General features: G+C 44.2%; 1 long non-coding RNA gene across 1 annotated transcript; it reads right to left on the bottom strand.

The window, feature by feature from the left end:
• Positions 1 to 310: 310 nt before the first annotated feature.
• LOC140707477 (uncharacterized) lies at positions 311 to 14,988 on the bottom strand. The gene is made up of 2 exons (XR_012087563.2): positions 4,805 to 14,988; positions 311 to 2,314 (listed from the first exon to the last, which is right to left on the bottom strand). It is a non-coding gene; the product is annotated as an uncharacterized LOC140707477 (long non-coding RNA).
• Positions 14,989 to 16,114: the final 1,126 nt, after the last annotated feature.

Genomic DNA, 16,114 nt, shown 5'->3' with positions numbered 1-16,114 from the left:
CATTTTTGAACTTTCAAGTCAAAGGGTATCCAGGAATGAAGAATTAGTTAAATATAAACAAGGTCCAATATCTTCTGAGACCACAATCAATTTCCTTGTCAGGTTGTATAAGTCAGAAATCTGTAAGTCATTCATAAGGAATCTGTAGATCAGGAGCCCTGTGAGGACATTCAGATACTTCTACATGGAATCTGAGCTGAAAGAATTTGTGCCAGAGAACCAAGCCATTGTCAGCTCCGTAGCACCAATGGCTGACCACACCCACAGCAATTGCCCCCCAACCCCGGAATAAAGACGCGAGACAAACAAATATGGATACATAACGGGCCACACTTTATTAAAATTATAATCATTCATAAATATTTTGCCATTCAAATGGCAAAAGGGGGGCCTGCAGTAGTGCGGAACAGATAGATCCTTGATCATACGGGCGAGTCCCCGGCCCCAGGCTCCTGCGGTCTCAATGACTGCAGGAACCCGGCTGGCCGCTAATGAAACACCCCCAGACCTCGAGCCATCTTCCCTTGATGACTGTTGGTCCGGAAGTGGCCCAGCGCATCTTGCCCGCCCAGGTGCTGAATTGCACGATTCGCAGCCCTGGGAAGTCCGATGCGCTGTTAGCTTACCTGATGTTAAAATTGGGACTCACCGAGAAATACCTGTTTTTCCGCACTACCCGCCACAGCATTGGGACTAGGTACTATGTCCCATGCCTGCCAATGAGCCGCTCGAGCTCAGCACGCAGGCCCCCCTTGATGTCTTCTAGGAAGACATCCAGACCAAGTTCAGATAGATGTATACCATCTCTCCGAAATAACTCAGGCCTGTCAAACTGAATCCTGTGGTGGCCAATCACAGATCCAAGGCCTTTACAAAGAGCCCTACAAACCTCACGGTTAACATTCCTTCTGGCCATGTTAACTTCGAGAGCAACACGGGCATCTTTCCACACCAAACGTGGCACAATTGTGGACCACACGATTCTCATCACAGGGTACCTGGACTGCAGCCATCTCAGGTCCCGCAAGATATCAAGCACCAGCGCCTTACCCGGATGCTGGGCTAAGTCATTACCACCCAGGTGAATGACCAAAATATCCGGTGGCGCCTGTCCAAAGCCCGCCAACCGACACAGCTGGATCCATCGCATGCCGCGGAGTCCTTTCCAGGTCAACTGTGCCTTGGTTCCCAGGCCTAAATCACTCCCCCAATGGGACTCAGCGGCATATCGCCCAGCCCAGTGGACATAACTATGTCCCATAATCATGATGCGTCGCCGCCTAGGCATCTCGATCAGACCTGTGAAAACAAAAACAAAACCAGGCCCCTGCCTATATGTTAGGTAATGTTCTGACATAACGACGAAAACAGTCTGACGACCAACACCCTAACCTCTTAATCTCATCAGAACTATATCCTAAGGCCGCTGCTGTGGAGGCGGCTCCAATTCTAAAGGAGTGGGTGCCAAACTTTAGACCGGTCACGCCTACTTTATGCAGAGCCAGGTCAGTCAGTTTCCAAAATTGGAACCGAGTAAGAGGCGACCCATCAGTATGCTGGAAAAAATATCCTGTACCGGACCCCCTGACCTCCAAATACATCTGAGTAGCCTTAACAGGACAAATGTCACCTATGCTACACTGACCCAGCTCTACCCTGATGCCCTTACCTTTTTGATCGGCCTTGGATCGCCGAATAAAAATTTGAACTTTCCCATCCAAAACAGTTACGTCCTGCCACTGCAGGGCAACCCTAGATCGATCCTCCTTACCTGACGCAACAACTTCACTAATTCGTAAGGCACCAAAAAAGGTAATTAAAGAGGCTGCCTTGAAAAGAGCTATTTCGTAAGAATCCCTACAAAGCAGAACCCACGTGCCACAGATGCGTTCCAGCAACTGTGGGGAAATGGGAGTCCTATCATCCTACTTCCTACCCCTCTCCCTAGACCAACCTTCTAACATTTTTCTAATGCGAAAATCCCCTGTATGGTCCCGAAAACCATTAATTTTTGCAAAATAGGCTATCGCAGAAAGCCTGCCCTGAATGGTTCCCGGTGCAAGACCTTTTCTATTCAAATGTACCATGAATTGTTGTAAATGTTCAACTGGAGCAGGCCAAATCTGCCCAAGGCCAAACTTCTGCCTAAAGTCATTGAACTCCATACTCACGGCCGCATAACCCTTCCTGGTTCTCGGAGCAAGGGCCAAACCTATTGCTTTCGTTGCGTCCTCTCTCCAATCTCCCAGACCTCCGCGGGTAACACTTCGGGCAACTCCTTGGCTCGGGGGGCTAACTCCCTGAACAAGTCCATCTGTTGACGCGACAACGCATCAGCTACCCTATTCTCCAAGCCCGGCACGTGTCGGGCATGCACTAATACATTAAATTGCAATGCCCTTAAAGTAAATGCTCTAACCAAAGCCATGACCCGTTCTGAATGCGATGTAAGGTTGTTTATGATGTAAACCACTGCTAAATTGTCGCACCAGAAACGCACTACTGAATTTGCCCACTCCTCAGCCCAGAGCCAAAGTGCACCTACGATAGGAAAAAATTCTAAAAATGTTAAATCTCTAGTAACACCCTTGGCATGCCATGCTTCTGGCCAGGTCCCAGCACACCACCTATCCTTAAAGTAAATGCCAAATCCAAGGGATCCCGCAGCATCAGAATGTACCTGGAAATTGGCTCTCAGGCTGATTTCACCCTTCCAGAATGATATGCCATTAAAATTTTCCAAAAATTTACTCCAAACCAAAAGGTCCTCCCTCATACCCTGGGTGACCCTGGCCTTATGCCATGGTTTATGCAGGCCTTGCATGGCAAAACAGAGCCTTCTGATAAATGGTCTACCCGGGGCAATGACCGTACAGGCAAAATTCAGGTGTCCCACTATTTGTTGGAGCTCCCGTAATGTCACCTTCTTCTTCTGTAGGATCTTCAATATTCTACACTTCAGGTCAACCAATTTATCATCCGGCAACCTGGAGGCCTGCCGGATTGTGTCTAACTCAATTCCCAAAAATGTAAGAGACGTTGATGGTCCTTCTGTTTTTTCCTCAGCTAGAGGCAAACCTAATTGCCTTGCTAAATCTTGAAATTGCCCCAAAAGAAAACTACACTGGCCTGTACCCTGTTTTCCACAAAAAAGATAATCATTGAGGTAATGGGCGGTACTCCGATATCCTGTCAAATCCCTAAGCTTCCACTCAACAAATGTGCTAAACTTCTCAAAAACCGAACAGGAAATTGAACATCCCATGGGTAAAGCCCTATCTATATAAAACGCCCCTTGAAAGTGAAAACCTAGGAGGTCAAAATCCCTGGGGTGAACAGGCAGAAGACGGAATGCTGATTTAACATCACATTTAGCCAACTCCGCCCCCACCCCACACTTCCTAACCATGCACACAGCCTCATCTAGAGATGTGTATCGAACTGAACACAACTCAGAAGGGATGGCATCGTTAACCGATGCACCCTCTGGAAAAGAAAGGTGATGAATAAGCCTGAACTCCCCTTGAGTCTTCTTAGGGACAATCCCCAGGGGTGAAATCCTTAAATTTCTGATAGGTGGCTCTGAGAAAGGGCCAAGAACCCTTCCTTCTGATACTTCTTTGTTTATCTTCCTTTGCACGACATCCTCCATTCCCTTCACAGAAGAAAGGTTCTTTGCCCAGTAAGTACTACGCTTACCAGAAGCTGGGATGCGAAAACCAAACCTAAATCCTTTTAACAAATAATCTGTGTCCGCCCTACATGGATATCCCTTCAACCATGCCTCCAGCACCTCCAGTTTAATTGGGCTGGGGCCCTTTTCCAGCTGCACCCCCACCACTGCCTGGCTTCTTTCCTCCCCCAGTGCTCTTGTTTTGCTTTTGATTTCCTGCCTTAAAGCAAGTGGCATTGGGGTGGCGCCCCCCGCATGAGCTACATTCATGCTTGAAATAGCAAAGCCTTCTGGAGCAAACCCCTTTTGAATTGTACTCCCAACAGTACATGTGGGGTTGAACCGCCTGCCCCGCCATTAAGCGGGGATTCTGACTCACAGCTGACTTCTTATTCAAATGGCCACTATCAAAACGCTCTCCGATATTTGTACGAGCTGGGCCCATATGCTGTAGCCATAAACCAGGTTGAGGCTCATCCCAACGCAAGTTCGACTGTACCGTACTTCGCATTCTAAACGCCTGGTCATAACGCAACCAGGCCATACCCGCAAAATCAAGAAATGCCCTATGTATAATGTCCAGATACTGAAAAAGGGACTGAGCCCTCCATGGTTGTGACTTAACTATGACCCCAGCATAGATTAAGTAACCTGACAGCCAATTTGTCCAGTTCCTCTCGGGCTTCTTTCTCTTTAACCTTTCCTTCTCTACTTTGTCTGCCTTATCAAAATCTGCCTTCTCAACGGTTCTGTTTAATAACTCAAAGACATCCACAAATTGTCCCTTCCATATCTTTTCCTTGACTGCTGGGGTCAGATGATCTCCCAGCGGAGTCGAATAATCCCCATATGGAAGCTCATACAACGGCACAGTGTTGTATCCAGTGTCCGCCACTGATGGGTAAGGCCACCCGCCAGCACTGGCCGGGGTGCCCTGGCTTGCAGATGCTACATTGGGTGGAATCATCTCCCAATTGCAGACCAGGGGCATGGCATATGGCCAAAATGCACCAGCCGGTCCCATAATCTGAGAGCTACCCTGTGAAGGTGTTGTGGGTGTAGGTTGACTAGCGCCTGCCCAAGGCCATGTGATGCCAGGTGTGTATGTGTAAGGATTAACATTCCACTGACCCATTGACGTCGAGGGAGAGCTATCAGCTTCCGTATCCTGAGGAATCCCCACAATATCTTCTGAACCGTCTGGGATCTCGGGGTTAGCTGGAGTTGCCGGCAATGAAACATCGCTGATCCTTTCCAAATGTCTGGATTTGAAGACCGAAGACTCCCCTGCAGACTCGGTCATCTCATTCCTTCTGGTACCTCGGTCAGCCTCAAGAACATTAAAATGCTCCATTAAATCAGATGCCAATGCTTTCAGCTTAGCCCTACGGTGGCCTGAAGAGTCTCTGGTGGACCTACGTGGCTGATATTCCCCATCCTGCCTTAATTGTGTAGCCATTTTTTCCGCCTCAAGGGCAGAAATTTTTTCCTGAAGCTGCTTCCATATGGGCCAGGATTCTTCATCAGAAGACGATTGTGGTGGCGACACCTGAGGAGTGGCCTTTCTCTTAGCAGGCTGTTTCCCTTTTTTGTTGGCTCCACCTTTCTTTGGGGCCATTGTTATATACCACTTCCTGGTTGCGCTGGTGTACAATTACCTATGGCTTCTACCCGCTAGTAATTCCTATTGTCCTATCCAAAATCTTTTTTTTATTACTGACCCCTTTCCCTATCTTCTTACTCCTAATAGTATAATTCCTCTCCTTTTTCCCTTAAAAAAAGATTAAATTTTAACTACTTTTGAGTTATAAGTAACTAGTTATAAGTAACTAATTAGTTACCCACTACTAACTATACCTAATTACTAACTACTAAGGCTCAAAGAGGCCAAAGCTGTTATATTTTAACTACTTTTGAGGTATAAGTAACTAGTTATAAGTAACTAATTACTTAGTTACCCACTACTAATTATACCTAATTACTAACTACTAAGGCTCAAGAGGCCAAAGCTGTTATATTTTTAACTACTTTAGAGGTATAAGTAATTAGTTACTAATTACTCAGTTACTCACTACTAATTATACCTAATTACTAACTTCCAAGGCTTAAGGAGGCCAAAGCTGTTATGATGTAATCAAAGCCACTCCCTTATTCAAAACACCCAATTCCCACAATCTTTCCTAAAGGTCTGCCCAATGCTACAACCCTGCAAACCCCTTAATAGCAGCAAACCTCCCCTCAGGACAAAAGGAGAAAATAAAATAAAATTAAAATAAGAATCCCCAACCCTGTCTCAGACTACAAAATTTTTAAAACACAATCGCAAACCTTTAAAGACAAAACCTCCTACTAACAATTACCTATATCAGAAATCAAGGAAATAAGAAAACCTAGATGTTAAGACAATGTACTGAAGTAAGGCTATAAGAATCTGATAAATTTGCAATAATACGTAAGTTAGCAAGCAGCTTCCCCAACCCTTGGTCTTGCAAAAGAGAGCCTGATACAAAGAGGGACAGTGGGAATCGAACCCCAGCCTCCAGATCAGCAATTAGAAGCCTTAGCCTGCTGAGCTATTCAGCAGCTCAGTAGAATGTTCTACTACCAAGTGTAGAACATACCAGGGTTTTTGGAAACCTGGCACACGGTTATATACCAAAACAGAGAAGGCACAAATTGAATAGAACTGACTATTTTGCTGTGTCACTGGAAAACGAATGTCAAGATCATCCACACCCATGTATGGAAGTGAAAATCGAACAATAAAGAAACCTGACAGGGAAAAAATGTTTCATTTGAATTGTGGTGCTGGAGGAGAGCTTTGTGAATACCTGGTCTGCCAGAAAGACAGATAAGTGGGTCCTTGATCAAATCAAGTCTGAACTATCTCTGGAGGTAAAAATGTTGAAAGTGAGGCTGGAAAAGACAATAATTCTGAGAAAGATGGAAAGCAGCAGGAAAAGAGGAAGACCAAATACAAGAAGGACTGACTCCCTAAAGGAAGCCATAGGCTTTTGTTTACATGAGGTGAGTAGGAACATTGAGGTCAGGAAATTTTGGAAATTGTTCATTCATAAGTTTGCTGTAAATTGGAGGCGACATGACAGCAAAACAACAACAACAAATGTTCCTGGGAGGAAAGACATTGATAAATTTAAGAAAAGGTGAAGGCAATATAGAACATTTGGTTCATTTTGATGAAAAAAAGAAAGCTGGAACAGTTGACCTGTGTGTTGGATCTCTCTTATATGAAGCTATGCCAATCCTTCCACAGCCTAAGCCAGATAAGAAGCAGGAAGGTAGCACACAAGTTGAGAGTAGCACATCAAAAGAAAGGGGCACAGATAGCTGTGAACAAGCTTTATTGTTTAACACTGTAGGTTGTATTTGTCTTCAGTGTGGAAGGGATTGTCACTCTCAAATTGGCCTTCTCAGCCACACTAAACGCTGTTCCAAGTCCTCCATACAGAGCACGTTACCATAGTCTCTCGATACTGAAGGATGCATAGAAGGTTACCACACTATCTACAGCAACACAAAACTGCACTGACACCATTTAGATTAGGCATCCTTCAGACTCGAGAGACATGTTTTGTTCTATAATAGGGATATTTACACATAATAACTTAGATTTTTGAAAATAAAATTTTTAACCTTTATGTAGGCATCCTTCAGTCTCGAGAGACTATGGTAAAGTGCACTGTATGGAGGACTTGGAACAGTGTCTAGTGTGGCTGAGAAGGCCAATTTGAGGGTGACAATCTCTTCAACACCGAAGGCAAATACAATCTGTCCCCTGTCCAGCTCCCTCATTTTGTTGTTTTCGTGACTGCCTCTTTGCCTTGGCCTGCTGAACAAGTATCTCTTCAAAATGGGAAAGGACAGGATGCACCACCTGCCTCCAGGCTGAACGATCAGATGTCAAGATTTCCCATCTGTTGAGGTCAATTCCTAAGGCGTTCAGATCCCGCTTGCAGATATCCTTGTATCACAGCTGTGGTCTCCCTCTGAGGTGATTTCCCTGCACTAATTCTCCATACAGGAGATCTTTTGGAATCTGACCATCAGCCATTCTCATGACATTCCGAAGCCAAAATAAACATTGCTGTTTGAATAATCTATACATGCTAAAAATTCCAGCTTATTCTAGGACTAATCTATATGGAACTTTGTCCTGCCAGGTGATACCAAAAACTTGTTGGAGACAACGTATATGGAACTTGTCCAGCTTCCTCTCCTGCTGTGCACCAAGGGTCCAGGACTCACTGCAATACAGGAGTGTGTTCAGGACACAGACTCTATAGACCTGGATCTTAGCATATGCTGTAAGCTTCTTATTAAGCCATACTGTCTTTGTGAGTCTAGAGAACATGGTAGTTGCTTTGCTTATGCATTTATCCAGCTTGACAACTAGGGAGAGGGTGTCAGAGATCATTGAGCCAAGGTACACAAAGTCATAAACAACGTCCAATTCTTGTGTGGAGATGATAACAGAGGGATGTGAATCCACACCCTGGCCCATGACTTGTGTTTTCTTCAGGCTGATTCTTAATCCAAAGTCTTGGCAGGCCTTGATAAAATGATTCATGAGTTGTTGGAGGTCTTCAGCAGAGTGGGCAACAACAGCTGCATCATTGGTGAAGAGGAATTCCCGCATGCATTTCAGCTGGACTTTAGTCCTCACTCTCAGTCTAGAGAGATTAAAGAGCTTTCCATCTGATCTAGTCTGGAGATAGACACCTTCTGTTGCAGTTCCAAAGGCGTGCTTCAGCATGATAGCAAAAAAGATCCTAAACAGGTTGGCGCAAGGACACAGCCCTGTTTCACTCCACTTCGGATGTCAAAGGGATCTGATGCTGAGCCATCAAATGCTACAGTGCCCTTCATTCCCTCATGAAAGGACCTGATGATGTTAAGGAGTCAAGGTGGACATCCAATCTTGGGAAGTATTTTAAAAAGGCTGTCCCTGCTAACCAAATCAAAGGCCTTTGTGAGATCTATGAAGGCCAAAAAGAATGGCTGTCGTTGTTCCCTACATTTCTCCTGTAGCTGTCAGAAGCAGAATACCATGTCAATGGTGGGTCTCTTATCTTGAAATCAACACTGTGATTCTGGATAGACTATATCTGCAAGCACCTAGAGTCTCTTCAGCACAGGACGGGCAAGCAGATTCCCTACAATGCTGAGAAGAGAGATTCTATGGTAGTTATTGCAGTCGCCCCTGTCTCCTTTGTTCTTATACAGTGTGACAATGTTTGCATCCTTCATGTCCTGTGGTACTCCACCTTCCCTCTAGCAAAGACAAAAGATTTCATAGGGCTTGGTGGTGATGATGTCTTTACAGCACTTCAGCACTTCAACAGTGATGTTATCCTTCCCAGGTGCCTTGCCAGAGGCGATGGAATTCAAGGCCGCTTTTATTTCCGCTAAAGTTGGTTCACTGTCCATCTCTTCCAAGACAAGCAGACACTCGATATTATTTAGTGCCTCTTTGGTTACTACATTCTCTCTGGAATATAGCTCAGAGAAGTGGTGCACCCAATGTTCCATCTGTTGTGCTCGGTCCTGTATGATCACGCCTGCAGCAGACTTCACGGGAGCAGATTTCTTCTGTATTGGACCTAAAGCCTGCTTGATACCATCATACATTCCCTTGTTACCAGTGTCCACTGCTATCTGTATCTGAGAGCAGAGCTGAAGCCAATGATCATTGGAACATCTCCTGGCAGCCTGTTGGACTTTGCTATGAGCAAGTCGAAATGCCTGCAAGTTGTACTCACTAGGACAGGCTGTGTATGCTGCTAGAGCTCTCCTCTTTTCCTCAATGGCTGGCATCAACTCCTCCGAATGCGCTTCGAACCAGTTGGCCGTCTTTTTGGTCTTCTTGCCAAATGTGGACAGGGAGGTGTTATAAACAGCTTTATTGAAATGTTCCCATCGTTCAAGTGCATTTGCATCAGCCAGGACTGGAAGGGTTTTCATAAGCACTTGGGCAAATTCCTCCATTTTCTTTGATCACAAGTCTTGCTGATGTCAATACGTGGTCTTCCTTTTTTATGTGATACAATCTCTTTGTTCGCAGTTTTACTCTACTACATACCAGGGAGTGATCGGTATCACAATCAGCACTCTAGTAACTGTGTGTGATCGTTATACTAGGAATGCTAAAACATCTAGTGAGGATCAAATCAAGCTGATGCCAATGCTTAGATCTTGAATGTCTCCAGGAAACTCTGTGTTGAAGCTTCATATTAAAGATCGTCTTGCTGACACAAAGACCATAATAACAGCAAAACTCCAGCAAGTGTTGGCAATTTTCGTTCATCTTCCCAACACCAAAACTGCCTAGATAAGTGGGCTAAGAATTGTGATCAGCACCAACTCTATTGTTAAAGTCTTCAAGAGTGAACAGTGGCTCTCTCTCGGGGATTTTTTTTGATAGTAGCTGCCAGATCATCATAGAATTTGTCTTTTACTTTTATTGTGGAGGACAGTGCTGGTGCATATGCATTAATGAGGGTGAACAGTCCCGCTGATGAGTGGAGCTGAAGAAACCGGATTCTTTCATTCCCACAGTAGGTGGAACAATGGATCTCAGAAGAGTATTTCTAACTGCAAAGCCAACACCATGTTCCCTGGTCTCATTCAATGATTTTCCCTGCCAGAAGAATGAGAAGTTTTTTTCTTTGACAGACTGCATGTCTGGCAATCTCATCTCTTGCAAGGGAACAATGTCCATCTGCAGCCTACTCAGTTCCATGTCGATGACAGCTGTCTTGTGCATGTCATCTATTTCCTGCAGGTCATCAGAAAAGCAAGGGGTCATTGTCTGAACATTCCAGGTGTCCAAATTTAGCACAGAAGTTTTCTTATGATTGTTGCATGGTGCAGGGTTATCCATCTGCTTGTCAGCTTTCACCCTAAACCCCACGCACCCCGTGAGGTTAACAAACTGATGAAGTACCACCTTACTGGCTGGGGACTGCCCAGCTTAAGGTGGCCAGTAGCTACCTAGTGAGGTGCAATGACCTCTACCACCATCAGAAGTAGCCCCTGGCGTCATGCTCTACACCAATTGAGCAAAGACTTATAACCAGTAACTGCTACTTCCCGTGTTGTTTCAACACCGTATGTAAAGCTGGAATGTCCTCTCCAGAGCACAAAGCCTGGGTAAAATAATATGGGGGATAGGCTGTTACTCAAGCAGCACATCCCCCCTCTCCACATCACTGAAATAGTCCAATGGAAAGGCAAGAGCCAATACAACTGTTTCTAATGATGTCGTAGGAGTTCCCAAAATGACACAAAGTGCCTCAGGGACTCCGACTCTGGATTTTGCCTCGAGGTTAATTCCTGAAGCTGATACCATTCATCTATACATAAATACATAAATCTATACATATAGACAAGATGATACAACTTCCCTTCAGAGATAGAGATACTGAGACTTTTGAATGCGAGGTGGCATTTATGCCAGCAGATGTTACAGTATCAGTGATTAGATGCTCACTGCAACCCAATGAAGGTGTGCCAACACAATAAGAATGCTCTTGCATGTGGCAGGCTCCAGAAATATACAAGTCAAGCACCTAGATGTCAAGATTGTATTTTTACATGGAGAGATTGCAGAGAAGATGTATATACTTTTGATAGCTTCTGGACCATATCCTAAAGCAGCAGCCATTGATACTGCTCCTATTCTGAATGGGTGCATCATCTACCATCCCTGCAACCCTATCCTTGGGAGCGCAAACTCCATTAGTCTCCAAAATTGATATATAGTAAGGGGTAGGCCATATCTATGGCAAAAGAAAATACCCGCTATGTATGTATGTATGTATGTATGTATGTATGTATGTATGTACGTATGTATGTATGTATGTATGTATGTATGTATGTATGTATGTATGTTTGTTTGTTTGTTTATTTATTTATTTATTTATTTATTTATTTATTTATCACTATGGTGCCTTGCAAGACGTTTCTTTCTATGACTGATGCTTCGCAAGAGTTTTTTATTTTTTTTTTTCCTTTTTTATATATTTATTTAGGAACATGGATAAAGGGTACAAAAAGAAAGAGGAGATAGAGAAGGAAAAATGGTTTTGGGGGATAGGAGAGCATAAAGTATAACATCATCCAATCAATTCATATTACTAATACATATCAACTTTTTGCTTTTTCACAGTTTGATTACCCTCCTGCTTTTATCTTATCATTTAATTTTAATTTTATTCTATGTTATTCCAACATTGTCTGGTAGCTGCTGCCATTTATACAATACATCCCACCGTTCAGTTTCTTTTTGAATTGAACAGTCTTTCAGCCCATCTGACAGAATATCCATTTTTTTCACTTCCCATATTTTCACCATAAGATTGTCTGGTTTCAGTATCTCTGCCTCCTTAAGATTTTTGTCATAAAGCTTTTTAATTTTGGAAGCTGCATGGGTCACTGGATAACTCTCTACTGCATTCATATTACCTGGTGTCATGTCTAATACAGACGGTTCTAAAGTTTGTACAGCTTCATTTAAGTTTTGTTTGGCATCTACTGTCCCCTCTTTCGTCCCTTTCATCAAATCTTCTATTTTGCTAAGACCTGCATTCACTCGCTGGAACCCTGTTAATATTAGCCTTTGTATATTAATCTGCCATTCCTTTTCTATTTCTTGCACCACTATTCCAGAACTTTGGGATTGAACAGACCAAGTCTCCATTTGTTCTTTTGAATTTTTGGGGTCCATCTCAGGCTTTGGGGTTTGTATAAGTACCACAATAATCACCCCCTAGAAATCCTTCCACAGTTTCCACAATTTTATCAACAATTCAAACCCCTCATCATAATCCTCCCCTTAGATCTCCCTCCAATCTTTATCCAAATATTGTAATATAAAAATCAACTTTTAGCCCAGCAAATACAATATCAAATAGAACCGTGACGCAGTTATTTCTTCTTCTCCTGGGTTCAGCAAGCTTCTGTTATTAGACACACGTGGTCTGCAGTCCGACAAACAAAACAACAATCTTAAAGTCTCAAACTGTCCAGTAGATTGTCCTTGGAGCTCGTCTTGTGATCTTCATTAACCCCTTAATGCTCCTTAGTCCAGTCGGCCACGTCAGCTCCTTCTCCCGAAAACCACCAGATTCTATTATTTATAGTTCCCAAAGTCCAGAGAAGGCAAAGAGTAACGTATCCCAGCCACACTGCATCCACCGAAGTCTCTTAAATCCAGTCAGACGGTGTTGCTATCTGGGATTCTTTTCCAGAAACATAAGATTTATTTTTCCATCTCAGACTCTCGGCTTTAGAATCAGCCTGGTGTTTTAAGAGTTCACTTGGAGAAGCTTAGTTTCGCTTTTGAGTCAGACTGATACGATAAACCCGCCGCCACATTTATTCTTTCAGCCAAATATTTTCATTCTTATTTCAGCTTAATGAGGCTGTTTCATAAATCAGAGGCTTCGGCTTACTTACTTGTTATTATTAGTTTATATTGATTGCTCTCCTCTCCCCCGGTAAAGGGTTCCTCGCGGCTCAGTGCCAAAAAATGGCGCCCGCTCCAGTCCGTGCACGGTGATTTCTTCAGAAGAAAAAAGTCCGGGTCTGCCTCCCTTTCTTCTCCTTCTGCTGCTCACCATCTGCTTCAGAGAGACTTCTTCTAGACTCTCCTTTGATCCCCATTTCAAAAGGGGGATCCCGGACCGGAGGGTTCCAGTTTTTTCCAGAGAGCTCTTCTCTGGAGTTGCTGGCAGCACCACAACAAAGCCCCGCCTCCCGCAAGACTTTTTTAAAAGACCGATGCTTTGCAAGACTTTTTTTTTAGACCGATGCATAGGGAACCTCACAAGATGATTTTTTCACAAGATGACAATTTTTGTGGAACGAATTAAAATTGTCTTGCGAGGCACCACTGTATATTGCAAATTGCTGCAAATGTTCTACTGGGGCTGGCCATGTAGGCTAGACCTGAAGTCTTGAAACTCAGTACTCACAGCTGTATACCCCCTACAAATCCTGGGAGCCAATGCTAGCCCTATTGCATGCTTAGCCTCTTATTGCTAATTAGCCAGACTTTCAGAGGAAGACTCTTGGAACACTTTCAGGCTCCTGGCACTAACTCCCTGGACCATTCCATGTGTAGACCTGACAGGCATCAGCTATACTCATATCTAGCCCTGGGATAGGTCTGGCCTGCACTACTATGTTAAATTGCAGTCCGCACAATGTGAAGGCTCTCATCAACCTCATAATACACTTGGACTTAATCACCAAAAGTGTACCACAGAATTAGACCATGTTTCTGACCAGAGCCAAAATGTGCCCACAATGGGAAATAATTCCAGGAAGGTTAGGTCCCTAGTGACTCTTGCTTCCCGCCAGCTCTCTGGCCACTTGCTAGCACATCATCTGACCCTAAAGTAAATTCCAAAGCCCAGGGAACCTGAAGCTTCAGTTTGTACCTGGAAGTCAGCTCCTAAGCAAATGTCTGCTCTCTAAAACAAAATCCCATTAAATCCATCTAAAAATTTGGTCCAGACCAATAGGTCCTGCCTCATACCTCCCGTGACTCTTGTCCTGTGCAAAGACTTTCGTAAGTCACTCATGGCATTGCAAAGCCTCCTAAGGAAGCCCGACCTGGCACTACCACCTGACAAGATTGGAGGTTCCACTCCAAAAAGGAACTGGAATGCTCAAATGCAGTGCGGGAAATGGAGCAGCCCACAGGTAGAGTCCTGTCTATATAATACACATCTTCAAAAAAGAATCCCAACAAATCACAATCACTAGGATGTACCAGCAGCAAATGAAAAGCCAATTTAATGCCAGCCTTTGACATCTCTGCCCCAAAACCATACACCTTAACCATGTGCACTGCAGTGTCAAAGGACGTGTAAGACACTGAGCCCAATTCAGAAGGTATGATATCATTCACTGAATCACCCTCCTGGAAGGACAGGTGATGTATTAATCTAAACTCCCCTTCTGCCTTTTTTGGAACAACACCTAAGGGTGAGATCCTAAGATGAGAAACTGGTGGCTGATCAAAGGGACCCCAAATCCTCCCCGCATGAACCTCCTTATTGATCTTTTCCCTCACGACATGTTCCGTATCCTTTAGAGATTTCAGGTTCTCAGACCATTAGCCCTTTCTTTCCCCGACTACGGGTATTCTAAAGCCAAATTTAAATCCTTCTAGTAAATATGCTGCCTCATCCTTTCTTGGATAAGTCTCTAATCACCTTTCCAACACTGCTACCTTAATGGGTCTGGGGCCCTTTTGTAGGGGTCTGCCCATGCCCATTGGCTCTCTTTCCCCACCTCTATCCTTGCCTCTGGCTCTCTGTCCTATCCTAAAGCAATTGGGGCCTGTGTGCTGGCCCCCACAGACTGAACATTCATGCCTGCATTGGCATGGCTTTTGAGAGCAGCTCCCCCCTGGAGTTAAACTCCCAACATAGCAGGTGGGGTTGAAACACCTGCCCCATAGCTCCTTGGAGATTGGTATGCTGGCCTGCTCTATGTATTAAATGTCCACCAGCAAATCTGTCTACTGTGGCTGGCCTCGCTGGTATCATGAACTGAAAACAAAGTCCCAGTTGCGGTTCATCCCATTGTATGCTTGGATGAATCGCTGCTCCCATCCTAAATGCCTGATCATAAAGAAGCCAAGCATGGCCTGGGAAGTCTGCATATAGATATAGATTATATCCAGATACTGAACTAACAACAGGGCTCTCCAAGGTTGTGCTTTCACAATTATTCCAAAGTAAATGAAGTAACTGTGAAACAATTTGCCCAGGTATGTTCTGGGTTTTTATGCTTACACCTTTCTGTCAAGGAAAATTGCAGGCCTGAGCAGAATGGAGTGTATTAATGAGAAGCCATAATGATCAGGTGTGCTGAAACTGAGTCAGGATGACTCAGCAGAGATGATGTAATCCAGGGCTGATGCAACCCAGGGATGAGGTAATGTGTAACCTGATTGGTTATGGATATGTATATATGTATGATTGTACAGTTAGTTGTATCTTCACCTGCTTGAAGATCACATCTACTTGTTATGCTGCCAGACTGCTGTAAATATTGCTGTAAATACACTTTGCTGAAGGAAATGCTGCTGGACTATGTGTGAGTTATTCCTGGACTGTCTGAACCGCCAAATACTCTGCTGAAAACTGTGATTTCCGCTGAGAAAGCTGACACTTTCCTTATCCCTTTCATCCTCCTTTTCTATCTCCTTTACATCCAATTTTCTGTTTAACAGGTCAAAAAGGTCCACAGTCCTTTCACCATTTTTTGTGGCAGGAGTTAGGTGATTGCCCAGGGGCATGGCATGATCACCAAGTGGCAGTGAGTTGTAACCTGTGTCCAGCACCGATGGGTACAGCCAAACCTCCACTCCTGGGGTAAGCTCAAATGGAGCTGGGAAGGTGACTG

The sequence above is a fragment of the Pogona vitticeps genome, chromosome 5 (genome assembly GCF_051106095.1).
Source record: "Pogona vitticeps strain Pit_001003342236 chromosome 5, PviZW2.1, whole genome shotgun sequence".
Classification (NCBI taxonomy): domain Eukaryota; kingdom Metazoa; phylum Chordata; class Lepidosauria; order Squamata; family Agamidae; genus Pogona; species Pogona vitticeps.
This window is presented reverse-complemented; position numbering and strand designations above follow the sequence as displayed.